Raw genomic sequence first — 22,278 nt, 5'->3', positions numbered from 1 at the left:
TATCAGGGAGTTTCAACAGATGTCCTACTGGCTTGGGAGGGCCTGGTTCTCTCAAATAATTGCAATGAAAAAGTGCCCGTAAAACCATGTCAAATAACGGTGATCCCGATGTGTGAGATATTGTAGTACTATCGCTCCCCGGGAGGTTTACTTGCTTGATGAACGTCTTGGGAATTCAACCAGTTCCACGGGGAATGAACGATATCCAACGATATCTAAACGATATGCACACATGGAAACACAACGGAAACGAGTCGATCCGTCGTCGGCTATAACTGCTTGGTACGGGTCGCAGTCTGTGTTGTCATTGCAGGCATCTTCCCATCGTCGCTTGTTGCGTGTTCATTGCAGCTTTCTGTCGTCGGCATTAATGGTATGCTGAAATCGAACACTTGCATGAAAACAGCGACAAAATACATTTTTATAAAAATATATATAATTTATTCAAAAGTTAACAAGTTAGGAAACATATTTAGTCGACCCATCGCGTACAGCGAGCAAACCTCAACTGTCTTTACAACAATCAAATTATATTTAATTCTCTCTTTCAATGAAGAAAGAAAGAGAAAGTAAGTCAATGATAGAAATAGAGAAAGAAAGAGTGAGAGAATGAGAGAGGGAAATATGCGTTTCACACGATGTTTTTAGTTTTCAACTTCAGATATCCGCGTGTAAATCTGACCTTTGAAATTTTCATAACATCTGTCACTCAAACCCAAGCGACATGATCTAACGTTCCCAAACCCAAAATCACCTGCATGAAACGTTTTTAACTGCATCACAAAGTCAGGCACAAGGTTAGAAGCTAGATATAGAGGTTATTAATTGAGTAGCCCCACAGCTCCCTTAAAAGGGGCTACGTCATTATGCCACATCTCGTCCCCTCGTTTTTGTGACATTTACTCTGACTGACAAATGTCATATCATCTGGTCATTGGCACAATGATTACTTTTAAATCTTTTTCTCTTCTCTCAATTATTCTCAAGTATTAATCACCTTTTCTTTAAGCATTAATTCTTTAGATCATTTTTTTATTTTTAATAAATTATTATTATTTTATTTATTTTGAAAACCCTTTATCTTCCCCTGTTAAATATTTTCTCATTCAATTTTATGGATATTTTTCTCCCGAAACATTCAATCTTTTGATCATTTATTTTTTTAATATAATATTTGATCAATTTGTTGTATCTTCTTTTTCTAAAAACGTTAGTCGTTCGCTGTTTCGTTTTATAGTCATTTGATTTTTCAGTGACTTTTTGTGAAGCTTTACTTGTTTTGAATTTTTCAACATTTTTTTTGTGCGCGCACGCGTGTGTGTGTGTGTGTGTGTGCGTGTGTGCGTGTGTGCGCGTGCGTGTGTGTGTGTGTGTGTGTGTGTGTGTGTGTGTGTGTGTGTGTGTGTGTGTGTGTGTGTGTGTGTGTGTGTGTGTGTGTGTGTGTGTTGGTGACAATTTTTCTTTGCTCCTCTGTATATATATTTTCTTTTTTTTATTTTTAAATTTCTTGGGCGTTTTCAAAAGTTTTTTGTTTTGTAGTCGGCTTCTACTAATAATGTTGGACAGGGATGAATTCGGGAATTCTGCAAGTTGTGGCTTATCCAGATATTTTCTACGCGTTTGAGAGTTCTTGGATTTTTGTGTGAAGGAATTAGTCATTAAAAACTCATTCTTTTTCCGAAAGGAAAAGTCCTGTGAAAAGCCGGCAGTTTTTCTGAGGCTTTTACGATTCACAGGTACCTGTGGTGTGGATAGGTGGGGGCATACTTTAATTGCCTCTGATACAGGTTTTCTTTTTCGGACTGGACATCGCTGTTGACGGGGTGGATTCTTGTTTTGTCTTTTAGAAACTACTCTAACAGTGCTCGTCGATGCAGTGCATGGCGGTAACTTGACTCTATCACTGGTATTATTAACAAATCTTATGTTCATCCCTTTAACCGTTAGTTGGTTAGGTTGGAAGGTTATTTGGGTGTGGCTCCTTTGTAACCAGTCTGCACCTAATATCAACTCCCGATCTAAGTCTGGGGTGATATAAAACCTAGACGAAGTTTGCGCCTTCTTAATTTTAATAGGTAAATGGGCCATGCTTTTCAGTGGCATCCTTTGCCCGTTTGCAAGAGTAACTGTTAGGTTAGAATCCCTTAACTCTCCTTTATGCGTTTTTAACTCTTCAAAACTGATGTTTTGAGGAGCGAGACTTCCGATCCAGTGTCGATCAGTGCCTCTATCGGTCTACCTCTTATTTTAACTATACACTCCATTCCGGAGCTCTGGTTGGGGATTTTATTTTTTTGGGTCTCTTTATTTTCCCGAGTGATCTTGACCGATTTATTCTTTTGGTGGGTCCGTTTAGGTCTGCTCTCACGGCTTTCCAGACATCCATGACCTCTGGTGTTTATTCTTCTCAGGGTTACTCCTTTCTTTGAGGGTTTGTCATGGTTGCATGTCCGTGTGTTTGACCTCTGTGGTGGTCGGTGGTGAGTGGGTTTCGAGTGTAACTTGGCCTTGCTTTTTCCTGAAGTGAAGTTATTTAATCTTTCTTCAGGTGCGCATTGCCAGTCTCGTTCTAGCCCATTATAGCTGGAACGCCCTCGCTGCAATCTTTCTGAAGCACACCCACAAAACTTATATCTTACAGCGTTACAGCTACTGTAAGGTTCGGTTTTGGGTACCCTAAATCTAATTGGAGCCCCCCTTGGTCCCTGAAACCTGTTAAAGTTATTATTAAAGAAAGCCTGTTCCTTCTTGTGGCCACTTCGGAGTCTCTCATAAAGCATTTCGCTTTGTCTAGCAGCAGACAAGGCCTCCGATAATGTCGTCGGATTCGATCTCACCACATCCTCCTTGATAAAGGAGTTATTTAATACATCTATGAAGAATTCAGCTAAGTGCACTTGCACAGCTGGACCTTCCCTCATCTCTGCGTCCCTATAGGCTTACTTAGCAATTTTATTCATCCTACTTGCTAAATCGGCGAGTACCTCACCTCGATCTTGCTTTATTCTTATTAAAGCCCGAGCAGCGTCGGCAGCATTTGTAAACTCGCCGTACTGGGCTGCTACTTGATCGAGCAGATCCTTACTGGTGCAGTTCGGATGATCATCGAGAAATTCTCCGATCATTTCCGATACTAGTCCGTCCGTAAAATCATACGCTAGGCTTACTAGCTCTGGTCTGTAAGCTGCTAGATCCGCTCTTTCTTTTTCAGAGCTGCTAGCCATGGCCCAAAGTCGGATGGTTTTCCAGTAAAGATGTGGATCTTCGATCCACCTATGAGGACTCTGTTAAATTGGGCTTGGTTTGTGTTAGCCATTTTGTCTAAATGTATATTTTTAAATAGCCGACGTTTAAACAAAAAGCTCTATCCACAAAATAATTTTTACAAATTATTAACACCAAAAAATTTGCAGAGTTACAAAAAGAGCAGAGAAAATAGTCACCTACCTTAGTTTTTCTTACGAGTTCAGGTGTCTTTTTTTTCTGTAGATGCTGGGTTGAAGTGGCGGTTTTGGAGTTGAGTTCTTCGTTGTTGTGTTTCCGTGGACTTTGACTAATCTTGTGTTTCTTTTCTTTAGTTTTTGTGCCCGTGGATTTTTATTTGTCTAGTGGTTGATTTTTTTTCCTTGTGTCCGTGGATTTTCCCATAGGGTCATGCTCGTTTCTATGCGAGAAACAATCCTGGATTTACGGCAATAATGTAGTACTATCGCTCCCCGGGAGGGTTACTTGGTTGATGAACGTCTTGGGAATGCAGCAAGCTCCACGGGGAATGAACGATATCCAACGATATCTAAACGATAGGCACATGCTGGAAACACAACGGAAACGGGTCGAACCGTCGTCGGCTATAACTGTTTGGTACGGATCGCATTATGTGTGGTCATTGCAGGCATCTTCCCATCGTCGCTTGTTGCGTGTTCATTGCAGCTTTCTGTCGTTGGCATTAATGGTATGCTGAAATCGAACACTTGTATGAAAACAGCAATGCATTTATATAAAAATATAATTTATTAAACAGTTAACAAGTTAGGTAACATATTTAGTCGACCCATTGCGTACAGCGAGCAAACCTCAACTGTCTTTACAACAATCAAATTATATTTAATTCTCTCTTTCAATGAAGAAAGAAAGAGAAAGTAAGTCAATGATAGAAATAGAGAAAGAAAGAGTGAGAGAATGAGAGAGGGAAATATGCGTTTCACACGATGTTTTTAGTTTTCAACTTCAGATATCCGCGTGTAAATCTGACCTTTAAAAGTTTCATAACACCTGTCACTCAAACCCAAGCGACATGATCTAACGTTCCCAAACCCAAAAACACCTGCATGGAACGTTTTTAACTGCATCACAAAATCAGGCACAAGGTTAGAAGCTAGATATAGGGGTTATTAATTGAGCAGCCCCCAGATCCCTTAAAAGGGGCTACGTCATTGTGCCACAAAATTAATAGATTATATACGATTAAGAAAGTTCCGTTTTACAGAAATAATTGCTCTACTCTTCTCCGCAGCAATCGGTTTGAATACGAGCAACAAGCATATTTTGATTGAGTGCGGTCGTTTGATTAATCAGCGATATATCTGGAATGTGTCGCCGATTTCGTAATTGACAATTGTGCATATTTGTGACTTAGCGTTTAAAAAGGAAAGCACCGACAGGAAATCTGGTCACTTGCCATGCCTCTGTCAAGTTTACATGGTTTAAGGGTCGACGAAAACCAATAATGTCTTCGACAAATTGGACGATATTCTTTATAGCCCTGTGTCTACATAATCAGCTGGCGCTCATTCTATATCACAAGGAGTTAATTCTGGCCACTATTTGATAATATTGTACTAAAAATAATGAAATATAGGTGTATCATAATTTACATAAAACAATGTTTTCTTTTTTAAAAACTTTCTAATAGTTATGAGCCATTACTTAGATCAAGCTGTGTTTCTTAAATCATGATTTCAATTTATAACTTACTGTTAAACATATATTGATGGGCTTTATCATGATTATAATGAAAAATTACTCTTTTGTAAATTTTCATATTCATTTTTATAACTTAATTTTAAAAATGTATGGGTCGTCATAATTAAAAAAAAACTTGGTGCTAAAAAGCTTAAGGTGTGTATTAGTAATAATTTAAATTTGAAACTATTAGTTTAAATTCTTAGTCTTGATGCTGGATATGTGTTCCTCGTCGATGTATTCGTAGTTGGATCCGGATACTACGTGTATTGTTAACCATTTGGGATTTCTTTCTTCGTAATATTTACATTGATTTAGTGAACTGATGATAAGCAATAACGTTGAATGTTTTGTAAAATTCTATAATAATTAAACTACCATGTTTCTATGTCTACATCGTGTGTAGAGATGTCTGCTATATAGGAAAGGATTAAAAACATTAGTTGTTTTGCTGTTTTATCTTACGGCTTTATTATAATCATAAACACTATATATGGTGAAAAAGAATAAATCCACAAATGTACATAATCAAAAACTTACAACTGTTATAAAAATGTGTGAAAAGATTAAATAGGTATTAATACAACTGAAAAGTTTATGAATTTTACTTTCTTGGAATTAAGCTTCCATTAGGAGTATGAGGTTACACTGATCTAAATTTACCTAAGCCATATATATATATACATACATATATATATATACGTATACACACACACACACACACATATATATACATATATATATACGTATACACGCACACACATGCATATATGTATATATACGTATACACGCACACACGCATACATATATATATACATATATACACATATATATACGTATACACGGACACACACATACATATATATGTATATATACATGCATACATACGTATATACACATACATATATACATACATATATATATATATATATGTATATGTATATATATATATATATATATTCAGCGTCTTAAAAAGAATGGATTGTTTGCAGTAACCTTTAAATTAGAATCTAACAGTCATATTATTTTTATACGTTGAAAATATATATATATATATATATATACGCACACACACACATATATATACATATACATATTACTGGTTAAATGCCCAGCGTTGCCCGGTCATAAAGTAGGCTTTAATATGATTTATTTATGTAGATTTTGAATTTATTATTATAGACTAATTCTCTATCGATTATTATATATAATATTGTACCGAATATATAATAGTGATTCCATAAGAAAAAATTACTTGGGTGTCATCGGCTAAAATTGAAGCCAAAGCACATAGCGCTCAGACTTAGTCATTCCCGTCTGAAGGATCGTCAGAAATATACGAAGTAGTTTAAAATGGACTGATTTAACGTGTAAATGTATATATTTGTACATGCTTTCAAAAACGCGTTTAGTCGATTTGCACGTGTCAAGTGTCACTAGATTTCAATTCCAATACTTGATCGGCTATTTTTACCGGCAAAACCCTATAAAATAAATTCAATCAAAAACAACACAACATGTTATCTCGTCTTCACTCTATGCACTTGATTTATAAAAAAATTGACAGAAAAATATTTTTTAAGTGTTGTATAATCCATTCATTACAAACTTGAGCATATTACTGAATAAAAACATAATGTGATCCAACTATATTTATCAAAAAATGTTTTAATATTGAAACTTTTAGTTTTATATTAAATCCTATTTATTTAAGTGGAGGATCGTATCGCATATCTCAATCTTTTAGTACAACACTTATTTGTAATTGCAAGGTCAAGTGTTTTTTAGTTTTTCTCAATTAGTGTTTGTTTTTATACATTTACAATAGTCAGTTGCGTCTATGTACCTAATTGAAATGTTGAAGCAACAATAAAAATAAGCATTTTAGTGTTAAAACATTTTAACTGAATAATCTATTAAATACAGTCGAGAAATTAAAAAAAAAATATTCCATTGACTAGTGCAACAAAATTATTTCTGATATTGGATAGAAATTTGATTTTATGCTGGCCGTAAGTAATCATGATAAAACTTAGTAACCAAGGAAATGCCACACATCTCTTTATGATATTTAACTTTTCTTATGGGTTCCGTTCTTTTCCAACACATTTCGTTCCTTTTGTGTCCATATTTGTACAGGGAATATAAACATTCTCAAACGCAATCCAAATCCCAGCATATCAAAATAAGTTTCTGTCGCTTAAGGCCTTGGCTTCTTTAACCGAAGCGCACGGGCAATATGATGCTTTTTTTTTTCATTTCGCTTTAAAGGCTTCGCCTCGTGTTTGCAGTTATTCGTTTCGGTAGCGCTATTATATCTTAGCAAACAACACGTGCACCTTTTATAGGAGGTCTGCTTCATTTTCTTGCATCTGTGAATGATACGATTTCTCATTAGGTATTTCATTTTACTTCAGTCGAAGTTCTCAGACATCATTCCTAACACTTGATATCTCTATGAGATATATAGATATTAGAATATTCTATTAAAAGTGTTCTTTTACCACTGAGTTAAAAAGAAGTTGAAAACATAATTTCTGTCTCCCCAATTGACGATTTACATCTTTTATAGTATACTTTTCTTGTGGTCTTTTAGTTTTATTGGGCCCCGGGACAAGAATTTATCTAGTCTGGTGGAATATTCAGCTTCGTGCTGTTACTTGAGGTAACATCACTTTGAGAAAGTGCGCTATCCCTCGTAATAGCCAGTGTTGGTCATACTAGGGAGACCTTATTTGTGCTGCAAATAGTATATGATTTTGGATATTTGGTCAGGTTTTGCTTCTAGGGAAAATATATCTTCATGCCAAATTGTCCTGGCAAACTCCTGTACAGAAAGACCTTGGACACTCGAGGATAATATATAATAGGCATTCAACCTCTCTCTTGTCTAGTAGGCGTCCAAGCTCTTTCCAGTATGTATGTTAAGCCCCCCCCCAAAAAAAAAGTGGTAGTAGGAAGGCACACCGAACCCGTACCGTGAAGGAGGAAAAGAACGGGAAAACCCTGACGTCTTTACTGTTATGACCATCGCCAAATTGAAAGTGACGTAGGTTTCAATTAAGGTTGGACAATCGAAAAGAGAGGATTCCATCAAATGTTTTTCAAATTTCAATAAATTTAGGGGCGGAAACACTAAGGAACATTGATTCTCAATTAATATGCAAATATATTTATATAATGTGTAGTAACGTTACTCGTAAAATAACCCCGTGAAAATTACAATTTATTATGTAACTAGCGGGGGTACCCGGCGTTGCCCGAGTGCTTGTTTCCGGGACGGGGGGGGGGAGTTTTAAAAAATATTATGGTAGGTAAGTAGGAAGGATCAAACCCGGAGTCATGAGTATAAGTAGGAAAATAAAGTGTGAAAAAAAACAAAAAAAAAACATCTGCAACGTTAACAGTTCGGCCACCAAGAAAAATCCATTCCAGTTGTTTAGGAAAAAAACAAACAAAAAAAACGACTACGGTAGGTCGGCGCGAACGTGAAAATATAATGTGAATTGTTCAGCACGCTAACCACTACGCCACAGAGCACTGCAGCTTAGTTTAGTGATTTTAAATAACTTCACATGAAAGAACTACGAAGCCAAACCGGTGTTCTCTTCTCAACTGTTCCTTGTGAACGATCCCTAAACGGTGTTAAGTGGTGGCAGGAGGAGGAGGAATTTATAAGAGAGAAAATATTTTACCACTTCCATTGATCTTAACGGATTTTGGCCGTGACTTCTCAGCAGAAAAAGTATCGAAATCTAAGATTATCGAGGAATTTGAGAAATAATAAGCCTATAACACACCTCAGATATTGTTCTGCCGTTTGTGCATATTATATTTGCATGAAATATCTTGATTTTTAATCCTATTAAGGTCAAAATCAGACGGGAAAAAATGAGTTCATTTTATTTATATAGAGAAGATATTTTCAGATTTATGTAATACATATATCAAACAGATAATTTTTGTTATATTTTTTGTTATATTTTCCTATTTTTTTACGGATGTAGCATCTTGCTAATGTGTTCGCCCACTAATCTTATAAATGCACACACACACACACACACACATGTATGTGAAGGTGATATATATATATATATATATATATATATATATATATATATATATATATATATATATATATATGGGGGGGCTTGTGAGTGCGTGCATGTGCGTGAGCGTTTTTGTGTGTGATTACAAATGAAATTTAGTCTCATTTATATAGGAAACATGTTCAACGTAAGAGACATGCGATATCTAAATACATACCGATACGGAAATTGTATTGTAGTATTCCTATAGGAAATACTTTATTATATCTACTGAAACTGTCAATTTTGAATAAATATATGCCTATATATTTACGTTTATTTTTAACGCACTTAATATAAATACACACACACACACACACACACACACACACACATATATATATATATATATATATATATATATATATATATATATATATATATATATACTATTAGGAATATTCAAAGTTTTTTTTACACAGGAATCACCACTTATCAAGGTCCGGAGGCCACTCGAGGATGAGGGTAAATGGGTATACATTAGTCAATGTGATTATAGCGTAGTAAACATAAGTAGTGGGAATTTTGTAAATTGGATTACTGAGGGGGACGGTTCATCAAGAACTTGTTTACGTTGGGCTTGAAGACAATCAGATTGTAGTCAGCTGGAAAGCAGGCAAACGGAAGAGAGTTCCACAGGTGTGCAGTTCTAAGAAAGAAGCTTTGTTCATGGAATCTGCTTCGGATTTTAATGAGGAGCACTGTGTTATTAACTATGCTCATAACATTATACGGTAGAACCCCGGAGTACGGTGGCCCTAAGATACGCTTTTTTCAAGTAACGAGGCAATGTTTTTCCAGCCCCTGGTTACGGTATTTTCTCCGGCTCCCAGTGCTATTTATAATCTTATTTGATTATATACATGTATATTATATACTGTTTTGTATTTTTTTACTAATTTTTATTGCCGTATTCCAGGGTGTTACTCCATTTCTTTTTGTTATAAATCATCTTCTCTATATAAATAAAATGAACTCATTTTTCCCGTCTGATTTTGACCTTAATAGGATTAAAAATCAAGATATTTCATGCAAATATAATATGTACAAACGGCAGAACAATATCTGAGGTGTATTATAGACTAACTATTTCTCAAATTCCTCGATAATCTTAGATTTCGATACTTTTTCTGCTGAGAAGTCACGGCCAAAATCGGTTAAGATCAATGGAAGTGGTAAAATATTTTCTCTCTTATAAATTCCTCCTCCCCCTGCCACCACTTAACACCGTTTGGCGATCGTTCACAAGGAACAGTTGAGAAGAGAACACCGGTTTGGCTTCGTAGTTCTTTCATGTGAAGTTATTTAAAATCACTAAACTAAGCTGCAGTGCTCTGTGGTGTAGTGGTTAGCGTGCTGAACAATTCACATTATATTTTCACGTTCGCGCCGACCAACCGTGGTCGTTTTTTTTGTTTTTTTTTTTTTTTCTAAACAACTGGAATGGACTTTTCTTGGTGGCCGAACTGTTAACGTTGCAGATGTTTTTGTTTTGTTTTTTTTCACACTTTATTTTCCTACTTTTACTCATGACTCCGGGTTTGATCTTTCCTACTTACCTACCATAACATTTTTTAAAACTCCCCCCCGTCCCGGAAACAAACACTCGGGCAACGCCGGGTACCCCGCTAGTATATTATAAGTATCATCAAAATCTTATGTATATTAAGGATTAAAATGTAAATTGCCTCCCTAGTTTTCTAAAAGGCGGAACGGAGTGATTATATCGGTGCGGGGAGGGGGACGTATAACCTTTGGACTACTTCTATTGTGGTACGCGGCATACTTTTATATTAAAATGCACTTTACTTATATAGGGAAGACAGATACACAAATATTAACTTATATATATGTGTGTGTGTGTGTGTGTGTGTGTGTGTGTGTGTGTGTGTGTGTGTGAATGTGTGTGTGTGTGTATAAGAATTGTTTTGTGTGTGTTGGTGTGTGTAAGGTCGTCCCCTATTGACTCGAATTCGGCAGGGCCGATTTAATTTAATTTTTCATGTAGATTCTCCAAAGTTTATTCATATAGGGAACACATACGTACACAAACATTGACTGACTACAGCGAGGTCAAAATCTCCCCGGACAAACCAAATAAAAAAGCCATAAAAAAGCAATAAAAATTCAGCATACCAATATATAATAAACACTTACCAGCCTCCACCCCTTGGAAAAACTTCAAACTAACTACGAAAATCGCCATTTTTACACATTTGAAAATAATTTCTGACGAGGACGCATCAGACCGTCTGAAACGTACGTAAACGATTTCAATGACTTAAAAACATTATTACAATGATCCAAACATAATTCTCAATGAAAAACCAAGACACGGAATAATAAAATAATGTTAAAAAATACACATTGTTGGTGACTACTCCCTTATTTACATATATATATATATATTATATATATATATATATATATATATATATATATATAAAATCACGGTAGTTTTTTTTTTCTTTTTATCCGTGTTAGAAGCGTTGATTGAAATTTGAATTTTAAAATAATGTGAAAAATTCTGCAGAAATAAACAGGCTCCTTATTGGTCGGTTTGTCCGTCTACGATTTTGTTTGAACCATTCAGGTTGCTTCTTATTTACTAATTGCGAGGGTGTGCTTGGCGCCAAATTTATCCTTACAGGCATCAGTTTCGATACAGACTCGATTGGAAATGGGCGCTCGAAATTCACTCGACGTTTGTAGCCTCAAAATTACTTTGTCTCTTTGAGACCTATTGATGCCATAATGTTATTATCATTTGCAAACACAAATGCTGTTATGTTGGGCGAATTATTATATTATTTCACGATGTTGTTTACTGTGACTCAATTGACTGTCATCATTACAATATAATATCTGTCAGAGACGAGATTACAATTAGACCAGTCATTTGTCCGCCATTTGGACAGTTATCTCCAGTGGACTCCTCGAGGCTACCCGACTTGCAGTAACCATCTTGGAAAATATCACTCAACTCTTCAACCTGTTGCAGCGTTCTTCGTCGGCGGAGTTTTGTACCCAGCTTTTATCGAAGCTGAACTAATACCCCATTACGGTGTTACCGGCCCATTACGGCAGATAACTGAAGATGACGCATCTTTTGCTACTTGGATCTTTTTGCTTTAATAAAATTTACGTTGAAGTTTAAAAGGTGAGCCTCTTGTAATTCTGATTAATTTTCTTTCGTTCTGCCAGGGGAAAAACCTGTGTGTTGACTTTCCTATTCGTATTGAATACATTTGAAGTCAAATTACAACGCGTAATTATTAAAATAAACGCGTGTTTATTTTTAAGGTATATATTTCGGAGTAAAACTCGTTCATCAGTTTTCATATTTTTTCTCCTTTTCATCACCATGATATTAAGTTGAAGAAAGTTTGATAAAGAGTCAACGTGATGTTAACTTTTTTTTTTGACATGGAGGTCACCACTTATCAAGGACCGGAAGCCACTCGGGGATAAGGGTTATTGCGTGTACAGTAATAAATGGGATGGTGTTGTAGTAATCGTTAGTATTGAAGATTTGATAAAGTTTCTTACTTAAGGGGGCGATTCATCGAGAGTTTGTTTATGTTGGACTTGAAGACATCCAAGTTGTAGTCAGGTGGGAAACAGGCAAATGGAAGAGAGTTCCACAGGCGTGCATTTCTAAGAAAGAAGCTTTGTTCATGGAATCTACGTTTTGATGTAGGCACAGATAAAGAGTGGGAAAAATTACTGACAGTGGTTTCAGCTAGACGGGTGTTTTCCGTGATAGATTGGCAAGGGGGGACCAGAGATTGGAGCTCAGACGAGCACCTGCTATGGAAATAACGATAAAACAAGGATAGGCTCGCAACGTCTCTTCTGTGGGAGAGAGGTTGTAGGGAAGAGAAAAGGACATCCCCCACTAAGCCACGAAGTCTATTTTGTAATCTGTCAAGGCAGGATAGGCTGTTTTTAGCAGCTCCAGCCCAGATGTGGCAGCAGTACTCTATCCTTGGACATACTTGGCTTTTATACAGATAGAGAATTGCATCAGTAGTGAGATATATACTGGAGTGGTAGAAGGATCTCACCATTTTCGCAGCGACCTGGGCAATATACTTGATGTACGTGTTCCATTTCAGATCAGGAGTAAAGGTCAAGCCCAGAAGCTTGTCAAAACATGGAGCCTCTCCAAGACGAGAGTCATCAATTTCAATTAATGCCAGATGGGGATCAGAGCGTTGATGATGTAAAGATATGAGCTTGGTTTTAGATGCATTAAAAGCAACCAGCAACCTCTTTCCCCAGTATACCACACGCTCAAGATCAGAGGAGAATCAGAGAGAACTTTGTCATTTACGGCCTTTGATGTGTTCCCATGTATGGTCGTGTCATCAGCATAGATATCAATGAATGATTTAAGTATTTGTTTTTGGAGATCATTGATGTAAATCAGGAAGATAGCTGAGCCCAGGATGGGCTCCTGAGGGACTCCAGCATTTATACTGTGGGCCTCTGATTTCTGCCCATCAATCACTACTCTTAAGAGCCTATCAGAGTGAAATGATTTAATAATTGAGAAAATATTTCCAGTTATACTGTAGCTGGAAATCTTGTGAAGTAGGCCCTTATGCCATATCTTATCGAATGACTTTGATATGTCAAGAGCAATTGCCCTAGAAATGAAGCCTGGGTGGAGATATTCACTAACACTCTGTGATATAACCGTTAGCACATCTGATGTAGATCTAGCAGAACTGAAACCATATTGCATGTCACTAAGAAAGTTATTTCTGCTGAGGTGGTTGACTACTTCTCTATTTAATATGGATTCCAACATCTTACTCATGACAAACAGGAGACTTGTTGGTCTGTACTGAGAGGGAGAGGACTTATCACCCAAATTCTTAAATACAGGGCATACTGATGACGTTTTCCAGGGTGTTGGGAAGCACTTCTCCTTAAGGCAACACTTAAATAGTTTTGTAAGTATGGGGGCAAGTTCTGGTTGAAGATTTCTCAACACTATAAGTGGAATGCCGTCTTTACTGGAATCAAGGTTCTTGCTTAGTTTGGCGACCTCACGCACAGATATTTGTATGTTGCATAGCGTGTTGTCTGTTACAAGTGGAAATACCAGGAGTTGATGGCCTTCGTCACATAGGGTAGAATTAGCTGCAAAGTTCTTGTAAAATAGTTTGACCTTGTCTGATTCTGACGAAATGACCTCAGGTCCATTGATGATGGTTGGGATAGAACGCACGCTTCTGTTCAGGATCCTTTTTGCTATTTGCCATAACTGGTTGGACCCAAACCGCTTCTTAGCTACTTTGGATTTAACGGACTGAGCATATAGCTCTCTTGCATTTTTTATTACTCTTTTACAGTGTTTGCTAGCAGTTCTGAAAGCAGCTTTAGTTTCAGTGCATCTATTACGTTGGTAGCAATGGTAAAAGTGATTTCTGTGCGCAATGGCAGCAGCACATTCTAGGGAGAACCATGGTTGACTGTTAGGTTGTTTTTTTTATTTTTTGAATGGTATGAATCGGTCTATACCTACAATTAACCATTCGGTCAGGTCTGACACTATAGAGGACACATCCTTTTTTAAACATGGAAGGCAAAGGTAGATCAGATATAAATGTATGGAAGCTATCCCAGTCAGCCATAGAGTATCGATATACAGTACGGTGGAGATGTACGTCTGAAGGCTTATTACATTTCATTTTTATCTTAACTGATACAACGGAGTGGTCAGAGGATCCCACGGGATATAGAACGGAACATGAACATAGCTTAGGGGAAGTTCTGAGAAAAGGTCTAGAAGGCTTGCATACTGACCGGTAGTATCGGGCACACGGGTGGGTTCGTGAACAATTTGAGTGAGGTTATTTGTAATGCCGGAAAGTTTGCGATTGGCATCGCGATTTAAAAATCAAGGTAGCTTTTTTTTATCCGTTTTAGAAATGTTGATTAAAATTTGAATTTTAAAGTAAAATATGTATTGAATATTCTGAAGCCAACTTACAACGCGAAATGATTAAAATAAACACATGTTCATTTTTAAGATATATATTTCGGAGTAAAACTCCCTCGTCAGTTTTTATATTTTTACTCTTACTTAAAAGATTATCTTACTTAATAGGTCTCGAACTGTCTGGAAAGCTCCAGCCTCTGTGCCATCTCTGTTCTATAGGATCCCTGTGCGTGTTTTACCTCCCCGGAATTTGCTCCTACAAACTTACCCTGTCAATGTAAATTAATTTCGACAAACCCGACTAGCAGAAATATCTTACCTCTTCACTGTAGATTTTCCTTGGATTTCTGTAAATGTCTGTTTTCGTTTGCCCGGCATCTGACGTAAACCGCCGATTTATGCCAAGCAAACCTTAACCCTAAACCTAAAGCTTACCATAATCTTAATTCCTCACCCTGCACAATAATCACACCAAAAAAATGTGGCTCCTTATTTACGCATAGACAAATAAAACAATATTTATTTATGAAAATTTGCGTTAAGTTGTTGTAATACCATATTTCATTGCTTTTCCATTATTTAGTTGTAATTCGTATCAGATTTATGTTGTTATTTTTTTTGTTTCCTAGCATTTTTAACATTTGCTCAACGGCGCTCGGCATATTCAGGCGATTTGCGTCGTGTGCCGGGAAATCCCGAGCACACCTTTACTAAAATACTAATATGCACTACTTCCGGAAACTTTATAGTCTCAAAGATTTTATCCTCGGCCCGTTGGTTTTCGAATTCTTTCTTTGTCCCAAGATATATCAACTATATGAACCTGAGGAAATTTAAATGTAATGTAAACAATTTGCTGCCCCATTTCACACTTAGGATTCATCCTATAAATCTGGCTGCATATTAACTTTATCCCATTAAATCTCAATGGCAACGTGCAGTGAATAAAATCAAAATAAATAATTGATAATATGTAAAAATCGCGAAAACAATTGTATATGTAGTATGTGTAATACAGAAGTTCTATGTATATTGATAGATAGATCGATGGATAGATACGTAGAGAGATAAACTGCAGCGTAATATGATTGAATTGCATATCTTTGTTTTATGCATTCTGTATCCGTTGTATTTATTGCTTGATGGAAATATATGATTATTGCTTCAGCTTACCGGCACAGAGCCACAGATTTATAGTGTCCCTTCGGGATTGCATTCACTATCCCAGTATAATTTTCATACCAAACAGCAAATTTTCTTAGCACGCACGCACACATGCGTATGTATGTTTGTATGCATATATACAGATATAGATACAAGTATATATATATATATAATATATATATTTGTCTGTATATACAAGTTTTATCTGGCAAATAATCAAAAGTGTATCACTTTAAGTTTACACAATGTTAACGATTTTTACAAAAGAAAATATTATTCAAGAAATTTTAACCCATATTACATATATATTTACACTCCTAGATATTCATTTTATTTATCTATTTGCGGACTGTTATCTTCATCTTCTTAGTTATTGTTTCACAACGTTTCTGCCAACTATTCCTCTGGCCTTCGTCAGGTGGTTAACCGCGACGGGAGAAGAATGCTGACACTTCTAACCGTATCCTTATTTACTACTGCCTTCCATAGTTTTTTGTCATCTCACTATATTTTGCCAACTACAGGGCTCGTGGTGCAGTGAATAGTGACGTTGAATCTCTGCGGTTTCCGGGTAAGCATTATCGGAAGGAAGTAGTTTCAATCCTACCCAAAGCCGACCAGACGCTTAGTTTGCCAAAACGTGGTAAGATGACAACAACTATGGAAGGCGGTAATTACTAAGGATACATTTAGGAGACTTGGCATTCCTATCCCGTCACGGTTAACCACCTGACAAAGGCTTGAGGAATAGTTGGCCGAAACGTTGTGAAACAACTATAAAGGTGAGGATAATAGTCCGAAAATCCATATAAGTGAAAATGCCTGTCTGTGTGTGTGTCTGCGTGTGTACATTTCCCTACCAAATAACTCAATTTTCAGTCTAGAGACTAGAGATTTACATAAGAAGTATTGAGATTTGGGAAAATCTTTTTAATCGGGTTTCAGACAGAAATGGGGCTGTCAAGGGGACAAAGTTCCGTGATTTGACCTTTGAAAACTCGACCAAACTCCTCCGCCAACATCGCCAACAATTTGATTTGAGCCCAAAAGGTAAATGTCAAGGGGTCAAAATTGGGGTCAAATTTAAAAAAGAATTGACTTCTGCGGTCTATACAAAATTGCTCAGACAATTGAAATAAAGTGTATTTACACGTAGGACAAGTTATAAACAGTACATAGGGGCTGAGCAAAGCCGGGCTAAAGTGCTAATGTATAAATAAATTTAACTACATAAAACTCATCTCAAAACGATTCCAATAATACAAATAATATATCATAGATATTCATTTTACTAAATAGACAATTTTATACTCTTTATGTATGCAGGACCTATACTCTGGATTTTGAAGAAAACAGAAGGTAACGCGAACTTATAGAGTCTTGCATGTTACCAACCGAAGTACATCTAATCAGTTAATCATGATTAAGTTTTGAAATGGAGAATCTAAAATCGACTGTTCAAACTCTAATCTGACTTGAATCTTTAATTTGTGTCGTCCATTATCGTCTGATTTTGTCGTATTGTATTAACCACAAGACAAAAGTTTACATCGAGCTGAATCTTATTACTGTTGTTTTCAATTTATAAGGAAACATCGCATTAAGCATTGTATGCCATGCCTCATATGCACAAAGCCCACTTGAGTTTGATCGTAGCGCGAGTTGTAAGTAACTAGCAGCTGTCACAAAACACGTTTATTCGCTCTAGAGGCAATGTACATAAAAAGATAACTTGCTTTACCCATGATGTTACCATCATCAGTATCCAAAATGATCACCCCTGATACCTCTCAATATAAGACATATGACATGTTAATGTAAAAATGCTTTTCAAACGTATTGTTTCTGACCACTGATACCACTAATTATGTAAAAAGAAAAAAGATTAAAGTTATGGCTTCGGTGGGAACGAGGAAGTATATTCCAGTTTTTAGCGAGTAAATATAGCTAGATTGAATCGAAGCATTTGAGTGATCAAACAATATATCACGTTATTGTTAAAGGATAACATTAGAAATAGAAAATAAGGTTATGATTAAAGATCACAGTAATTTATGAAATATTTGTTGTTTAAAGTACACGGCTGTTAATATAAGTGCCTTCATGTATCTTCAGTTGTGTACTGATTTTCAGACATCGTTAAATACTAACATTCAGGAATTTTTACAAGGACAGTAATACACAGTACACATACACATAAATATACATATATATGCGTGTGTATGTATATATACATTGTTTTCAAAATGTAATTATCCACTGACACGTGTTTCATCGTCGACGACTCATCAGAGTGGCTGAATTTAGCAAGATCCGAAATCGGGACCCCACGGTAATGAGCCTAAACTCTTAACCCGCTCGTCCATCTCGCACGACTCTTCGGATATATCGCGATTTACTTATGTGTTATTTGTTTTTGCGTTACGTTTCGAATGAATTCAATTATTTACGAAAGTGCATTTTTCCCTAAATGCGAGTTGGGAAAAATTTTCCCTTTAACCAATTTGGTACCCACATATGGGGAGCGGCATATATATTGTTTTTAAAATGTAATTATCCACTGACACGTGTTTCATCGTCTACGACTCATCAGAGTGGCTGAATCTAGCGAGATTCGTAACTGAGACCCCATGGTAATGAGCCTAAACTCTTAACCCGTTCGTCCATCTCGCACGACTGTTTAAATATATCGTGATTTACTTAGATGTTATTTGGTTTTGTTTTTGCGATACGTTTTGAATGAATTCAATTATTTACGAAAGTGGATATATATATATATATATATATATATATATATATATATATATATATATATATATATATATATATATGGTGCGTCCGATGTTTAAAAACATGCATTACATTGGTACATAATCGATACTATTACTTAATGATTTCATTTAATGAATACTCCCTCCGTTTTGATTTCGGCTTCTATTTGAAACCTAAACCTTTGAAGATGAAGATAACAGCGCAGAAATAAATAAATACATAATTAAATATACAAATTACATATCGCAAATGATTGCAATAAAAAAATATATGATACCATTCGATACGGACCTGAAAATGAAAGAACGAAAAACTTGGATCCATGAAACTAAACAAGCCAACCTTGATCGCCTTTCGCGGTCCGTAGCGCAGTGGATAGAGGCATTACATCTCTGCGGTTCTAAGTGACCATTGTCTTAAGATAGCGGTTTCAATCCTACCTTACACAGGCTTGAGGTTTCGTTGACCGAAACGTAGTGAGACAACAATAACTATGGGAGAATAGTAGCTCAAAGATTAAAAATAATACAAGCATTCACTCTCTTTTTTCAATTTTAATGTGTTCTAATAATGCTTTGGTCAATATAATCTCTAACTTTTTTCATATTCATCTTGTCGATCTCAGAAATACTCATAGTGAATATCATTTATTTTACAATTCTTTCCCATATATTAACTTTTACTTTTTTGTACAGAAAATAAATCATGGGTTATAAATTAACACAGGAAATAAAAATACATGCTGTAATAATTGCAATTACGACAGAACACAGCGATTTGCAAATTGCATAATTTCTTAAATTATATTAAATAGAGAAATAGTCAACCACCTCAGCAGGAATAACCTTCTTAGTGACACACAATATGGTTTCCGCTCTGCAAGATCTACCGCAGATGTGCTGACAGTTATATCCCACAGGATTAGTGAATCTCTTGACAAAGGCTTCCTTTCTAGGGCAATTGCTCTCGACATATCAAAGGCCTTTGACAAAGTATGGCATAAGGGTCTACTTCACAAGATTTCCAGCTACGGTATAACTGGAAATGTTTTCTCAATCATTAAATCATTTCTCTCTGATAGGCTCATAAGAGTAGTGGTAGATGGACAAACATCGGAGGCCTGCAATATAAATGCTGGAGTCCCTCAGGGGTCAATCCTGGGCCCAACTCTCTTCCTGATCTACATCAATGACCTCCCTAAACACATACTTAAATCATTCGTTGACATCTATGCTGATGACACGACCATCTACGGCAACACATCAAAGGCTGTAAATGACGAAGTTCTCTCGGATTCTCTCTCCTCTGATCTCGAGCGCGTGGTTCAGTGGGGGAAGATGTGGCTAGTTACCTTTAATGCATCCAAAACCAAACTCCTATCCTTACATCATCAACGCTCTGATCCCCAGCTGGCATCAATTGTGATGGATGGCTCTCATCTGGGTGAGGCCCCGTGTTTTGACAAGCTTCTGGGCTTGACCTTTACTCCTGATTTGAAATGGAATACGTACATCAAGTCTGTTGCCAAGGTCGCAGGAAAGATGGTGGGATCCTTCTACCGCTCCAGAAGATATCTCACTACTGATGCAATTCTCTATCTCTATAAAAGCCAAGTACGGCCAAGGATGGAATACTGTTGCCATATCTGGGCAGGAGCTGCCAAAAACAGCCTATCATGCCTTGACAGAGTACAAAATAGACTTCGTGGTTTAGTGGGGGATGCCCTTTTCTCTACCCTGCAACCCCTCTCCCACAGAAGAGACGTTGCGAGCCTATCCTTGTTTTATCGTTATTTTCATGGCAGGTGCTCGTCTGAACTCCAATCCCTGGTCCCCCCTCGCCAATCTTTCACGAAAAACACCCGTCTAGCTGAATCCACTGTGAAAAATTTCCCCCACTCTATATCTGTGCCTAAATCAAAACGCGGATTTCATGAACAAAGCTTCTTTCTTAGAACTGCACGCCTGTGGAACTCTGTTCCGTCTGCCTGCTTCCCTCCGGACTACAACTTGGATGTCTTCAAGTCTAATGTTAACAAATTCCTAATGAACTGCCCCCCTAATTAAACACTTCATAAAATCTCCTCACTAACGTGATGTACTCACAATAACCCTTATCCCTGAGTGGCTTCCGGGCCTTGATAAGTGGTGATCACTGTGTAAAAAAAAAAAAAAAAAAAAAAAAAAAAATCTTCATAAAAGATGTTTCCTCATCTTCATAAAAGATGATAACGGTCCGCAAATAAATATGAATATGAGGATAACCGTCCGCAAAGCTTATATATAAACAGCTGTATATCTGCCTGTCTGTCGATCTGTCTCCGTCGGTGTGTCTGTAGATCTTTTTGTCTGTCTGCCTGTCTGCCTGTCTCCAAATTTTCAAACTTTATTTCCTCCAAAACTAGAGGGTGCAGAGCGGCGCTAGGGGCCTCAAATGATTGGATTTTATACCAGCCATTCTTTTATGAATCTTTAGCCGGTTAAAATTGTATTTGAGCGATCCAAAATGGGTCAAAATTGAACAATTCGTTTAACATTTTGTACATTCATCTTAGTTCATTTTTAACTTTTAATAGGTTTATACGAGTGTCACGTTGGTACAGTGGTGACGTCACCAGCTTTGATTGCTTCGGTTTCGATTCTAAGTGATGGAGCTGAAATATGTTTTTTTTATTATTTTTGAAATCACGACTCTATAATAATAATATATATGACATTTGGACATTTTTGGCGTATTTTACGCCCCTCCCCGCCAGTAAATAAATACACAAATTACTCATCCCAAAGGATTCCAATAAAAATAATATATAATTGGGAATCTTTATGGCGAACTCGGGAATCGATACCAAATTTCGAACGGAACCCTTTATTAAATCCATGCACAATCTTACATCTTATATACATCTTATATACATATCATTATTTATTAATTAATATTACTATATATACTTGATTCTTACTATTTTATTACTACATATAATTATATATCAGTGATGGGTCAATTGCCATATTTTCCCGATTCCGATACAATTACCGATTCCGATTCTTTACAGATCTAAAAATGTTTAATTATAGAGTTATTATGTATTCCCGATTTCCATAAAAACATATGATATTTTCTCAAAGGTAAAAATAAACGGTTGGAAGATAATCTATAGATTTAAGTTTTACTGATATTTTAAAATCAATAAATATTTATTATTATTATTATTATTATTACTACTACTACTACTACTACTACTACTACTACTACTACCAGAAGTGGAAGGTTTTGCTTTAAACAAAACCAAATTAAAAAGACAATTATACTATTCGTTTTGTGCATCGGAAAATACGCACA

Source organism: Euprymna scolopes, chromosome 3 (genome assembly GCF_053919585.1).
Source record: "Euprymna scolopes isolate OS-2025 chromosome 3, ASM5391958v1, whole genome shotgun sequence".
NCBI classification, from domain to species: Eukaryota; Metazoa; Mollusca; class Cephalopoda; order Sepiida; family Sepiolidae; genus Euprymna; species Euprymna scolopes.
The sequence above is the reverse complement of the archived record's forward strand: the minus strand, read 5'-3'. Positions refer to the sequence as shown.